Below are 5,332 nucleotides of genomic sequence, written 5' to 3' on the forward strand. Positions count from 1 at the left end.
AGTGTTATTTTTATAGAAAAAATAAATCTAGATAAATTGAATAATCATTGTCAAGCCACTGCAAATTGTGCCCAATTCCCCTATTCCAACAAGAGATTCAATTATTTTTTTATTTCTCATTTAGAATTATGAAGACACTTTGTAACAGATTTGTTTGGCTGTCACTGTCATCCTCTTTCACAGCCTTATTTCAAGATTTCGATATCTAAAGGTGATTTGGAAAGCATTATGGTAGTTAATACTAATTTTTTTTTATTGCAGGCTATCGTTCCAGATACTTTTGAAGTTATCGTTGGCTTGAGATTGGATGCTATAGATATTAGGAAATTGAGTCCAGTAATATTTCCAACCTTCTTATTTTGCTCTATCTTGAGAGGAACTCTTATTGTTGTTGTTGGCAGTACTTAATGCTTACTTATTGTGATACTTGTACCACTACTAGAATCTCGGTTTGTTGCATGGATAAAATTTGGCTTGTTGCAACGGCTTACCCATGCAACAATCCCTAAAAATGTCAGTTGCATGGGTTACCCATGCAACAAGCCCCAAAAAATACCGTTGCAACAACCCCCGTTGCAACTAATAAATTTCGGACTTGTTGCATGGGTTTACCATGCAATAACTTCTGGAATACTTGTTGCAACGGTGTGTCCATGCAATAAGTACCCATGCAACAAATCAGTTGCAGGAAGTAATTGCAACGATATAGCATTGATTAGTTGCATGGATGAAGTGTGTGGGTCCCATGGATTAGTTGCAACGATATAGCATTGAGTAGTTGCATGGATAAAGTGTGTGGGTCCCATGGATTAGTTGCAACGATATAACATTGAGTAGTTGCATGGTTAAATGTCGTGGGCCCCACATGGTTTGTTGCATGGATAATTAACCTATTAGTTGCATGGACAAAGAAGGTGGGCCCCACCAGGTTATTTGCTAAGATATTGTCTGGTCCCCATATTTGTATAGATTTTACGATGCAAAAAATTGTCGTTACCAAAAAAAAAATCCAGGCCCAATTCTATAATTCACCTCGTACCAATTTGGTACCTGTACCGATTTGGTACCAACCCATAAGCAACCAAGAAATCTTTTACATTACACATTGAAACATAATAAGAAAAACAACACAATAAAACATGGAAAGTAACATTTTAATTATCATTAATCATTATAGTAAATTCAAGCTTTCCTTGAAACATAAGACCAAAAAGGATTGCAACCACTTGTTTCTATAACCGAAATATACACGCAACCCAGCATCAAAAAATATACAAAAAGAGGCTACTTTTCTAGCTATACAAAATACCATTTTTATGTGATAATGGTTTATAACACTCCACACTAGAAGGGTTGGTTGTTCTGCCTTTCTTCCCCAAACCACTCGTCGTCAGCACCTAGACATGTTGCCACCTCATTTTCAAATTGCACATTGAGAAGTGCTTGGAAATTTCTTCCCCCATTTGATTCTGTAAAATCAGCACCTAGACCCTACATATACAACATATAGCATAGAATGAAATTTAATATTGATAATAAATTGTAGAAACACTCGAAAAGCATTAAAATAAGTATAATAGGTATATCTTCATAATCTACTACACATAAAAAATCAGTTTATCTTCATGACATAGGACTAAATGGTAAACTAAGTTTATCTTCATGACACTTGAACCAAGGTGCAGGTAGTTTCTTTGTCACGCCGGTCACCTTTCTACTGCTTACTGCCCTTAACCATGATGTTATTGTAATAGTAAAAATCCCTAGGATTTGGTTGAACAACTATAGTTATTTGGTTATTCCTAGGAGGCTGGTTAGGGGGTATGGTACCATGGTACTATGCATAGCACATAATGATGCATGCTATGGATAAATATCTTCAATTTTAAGGTTCAATAATTCTTAGGAGGCTGGTTAGGGGTATGGTACTATGCATAGCGCATAATGATGCGTACTATGGGACTATTCATAGAGTTAAATATTTTTCGTCTTTCTTTGCAATTCTGACATAAAGATAGAACCTCTCATGTGTTACTGGAAGTCAGGCCTTTGCATCCCTCACTAATTTACATATTCTATGCACAAGTTCACTTTTTGTCTGGAGTTAAAATGAAAGAAGGCATTCAAATTCATTTTAATTTTCTTCTACTTAACATTACTGGTAAATTAGTGAGGGAAACACAAATTATGGTATCAGTACCTGGACCATTGATTATTAATGTCTCCAGTCGTTCTCCAACTGTTACCAATTTTGCTCCCCATTTTCTCGATTCTTGGTTTCGCGTTTTCATAAAAAAATAGAAATAAGAAGTGATTACAAAAAAGAAAGTATCGGAGTAACTAAAGAGAGCAATTGTATCTATACTAGATTATCATGTAAAGCCATAAAAGTATAAGAACACTTACACGTGTCTCGTCATCTAAAATGCCTAGATACACACTTATAACCAAATATATACTCAATAATTTAATCTATAACCAGATCTATAACCAAAGCTGCTACTAGCCTCAACTTTAACCAATCTATACTCAATAATTAACCATAAACCATAGTTAATCTACATTTATGCCCCACTTATAACCAAATTAACCTCAATATATCAAAACTGATGCAAGTTCAAAATAGATTAAATTAACTCACTTCAATTACCTTCAATATTGAATTTTCTCTCTTATTTGTACAGCTGTCAACCCACTACTTTGTCTTCACTGAAAACTGATGAAGATTAAAAAAACTGCAATTAGCACTGTTATGACAAAACAGGTGCAGAAATAATTATTAGAAAACACACCAGCAGTGATTAGGCAAGCATAAGAGGAGTGGAAACATTACCTTCTCAATATATGAACGAACCAGAAAGATCAATGAGTGTCAGATTCACAACTGCCATTGTTTCAAAAAGTTTATTAGAATACATGAAGGAATAAGCTGTGATTCATACTGCCATTGCACCAATTTGGAATTATTAACTACTCAATAAACATTACATGTCAGATCTCAATAAACAATACACTTAAATTAATTGGAACATGAGAGATTGCTTTGGATCGACCGGTCTCAAGAGGTTCACATGAGCACAACAAAGGTTCACACGTTCAAATCGTAAAAAGTGTAATGAGAGCACCATGAATTATTAAGTAAAATAAGAAACTAGTACCCACAATATATTTTCCATTAATTACAAACAAGGTGTATGGAAATTAACCAACTCCTAAAGTCCACAACACATGTACCAATTGCAGTGCTAGAATTAGAGAATAATAAGCAATTATTGTTAAACTAGTGAGCATATTCATTGAATCTATAAAAAACTTCTACCTCAGGTTTTGGCCGATTTTGACACAACTTGAAATAACAAAAATTAACGAGGGGAAGGCAGAGAAGAGGTATAATAAGTCAAATTTTTCTATTATCATGTATTAAGCTAGTTTTATAATTGTTCGACACACATAGCATTGTACAGTTCCTTGATAACTTAGGGGCTGTTTTTGCAAATTTTAAGTGTCAACAAATCTCACATAGGTTCAGAGTGAAGTAACCTGTACTCAGAAAGTGTATGTGTCAATTTTTAGACATATACGCTGATCTAAGACTCAAAGAAGCAAAAATGTGAAAAGAAAATAAAACTCACAACAATGATTGCAACCATTATTTTTGCCTAGAACCGATTTAATAAAAATCTGCCCAGCCCAAATTCAAATAGAAAACAAGGTTAACCAGACCTATTTAAACTTTAAATTTGTAGCTTAGTCCTCCTGACAAGGGGTAATTACATATTTACAAGTCAAACCCTGGAGCTTAAGGAAAATTTTAAGCCAATCTTGGCAGACTGAGTACTGTACCAGTACGCATCCAGTTTCTGGTACAGGTGAATAACCTAAGCATCACAATTAATTCAAATCTATACAAAGTTTAAATTTAAATGTCAACAACGTAGAGAGTACTATTAAATTCTTGCATTTTATTCAAGAGGATCCAATCTCCTCTATTAATCAAGTTCTCTATATTATCATATATTCTAAATTAAGTACACACAAAATTATTGTTGAACATCTAATTTCCAGTTACAGTTTGTCTTTATGGGACCTCCCTGTTAGAAAACAAAAAGAAAAAAAATGGGGCACTTGAGTTATCAAGTTATTGCAAAAGATTGAAATTATAATTTAGTAATGTGGTTAAAAAAAGGAAAACATCAAACCCAAGACTTTAGCATCTTTATTCTAATGAATTAGAGAGGACGAAATAGTGTTATGATGAATTAACTCAATCAGAAAAATCAGTCAAATTTGGGACTACCCGTGTCGGAAGGTTACCACTTGCTAGTATCCAACGCTAAGTGGCGGCAGCCGTACCCCGTCCCGCCTGAGCCACCGGTCCGCCCGCCTTCCGCGGTTCCACCTGAGTGCGCACTGCCTGAGCAGGCTTGCCGTCGCTGCTCTTCTCATTTACGTTTCGCACTTTAGATCTAGGGTTTAGAAAACTAGGACTAGAAGGGGGAGTGTAGGCTTGGCGAGGGAGGGAGGGAGAAAGGGGATTGGGGTGAAAATGAAAATTGAAAGAATAAGGCGGCTGGGAGGGAGGGTAATTTGCGGAGGGGATAAGTAAGGTATAGGGTTGTTTTGTCTGGGTCCAATTTCTCTATTGTAACTCGAATTGTGAGTTTATATTTGGACTGTCCGATCAGAATCCGGTCCGAGATGAATGCACAAATATCTTTAATATTCGTGCCAGAAAAGATCGAATGGCCTGAATCTAATCTCACAATTTGAGTTACTTTATGGGGTCCAAATTGCTAAGGGGTCAAAGTGGGAGGGAGATGAAAATTTTGTCAAGGAGGGAAACCAAATTTCTCTTGAGTGCACAGTGGGAGAAAACCAAATTTCAGGAGATAAATCGTTAACAGAGCAGTTTTAGCTTCATACAGAGTACTGAACACATTGGAATAATTGCAAGATATTTAATAATTACGTTTATTACTTTAATTCAGATTTCTAGATGTAGTTAGTATTTTATTGTTGTAATTAATTGAATATGATTGAAATTATATATGATATTTTCTTCACACAATTAAGATGTGAGTCAATGATAGAAACTAATTTTCTTGATACATACAAAATTACTTTATTATTGTTTAATTTAGATAAAAAATAAAAGTTCTACCGTATTTACTTTTCATTAATTAAATTTTATTTTTATTAATTGTTTAGTTTGAACTTCTAGATGTAATAGGTATTTTATTTTTGCAGTTCATATTTAAATGGGATTGAAATTATATATAGTACTTCATTTAGGAAATTGATTTAGAAAACAAAATAATTGCAAATGATATTA

At 34.3% G+C, this 5,332-nt stretch overlaps 2 long non-coding RNA genes across 2 annotated transcripts; both read right to left on the minus strand.

The window, feature by feature from the left end:
• Positions 1 to 1,140: 1,140 nt before the first annotated feature.
• Positions 1,141 to 2,283, minus strand: LOC144552807 (uncharacterized). The gene is made up of 2 exons (XR_013511244.1): positions 2,201 to 2,283; positions 1,141 to 1,491 (listed from the first exon to the last, which is right to left on the minus strand). It is a non-coding gene; the product is annotated as an uncharacterized LOC144552807 (long non-coding RNA).
• Positions 2,284 to 2,298: 15 nt separating this feature from the next.
• LOC144552808 (uncharacterized) lies at positions 2,299 to 4,558 on the minus strand. The gene is made up of 3 exons (XR_013511245.1): positions 4,298 to 4,558; positions 2,834 to 2,884; positions 2,299 to 2,716 (listed from the first exon to the last, which is right to left on the minus strand). It is a non-coding gene; the product is annotated as an uncharacterized LOC144552808 (long non-coding RNA).
• Positions 4,559 to 5,332: the final 774 nt, after the last annotated feature.

This window comes from Carex rostrata, chromosome 4, assembly GCF_964058835.1.
Source record: "Carex rostrata chromosome 4, lpCarRost1.2, whole genome shotgun sequence".
Lineage (NCBI taxonomy): Eukaryota > Viridiplantae > Streptophyta > Magnoliopsida > Poales > Cyperaceae > Carex > Carex rostrata.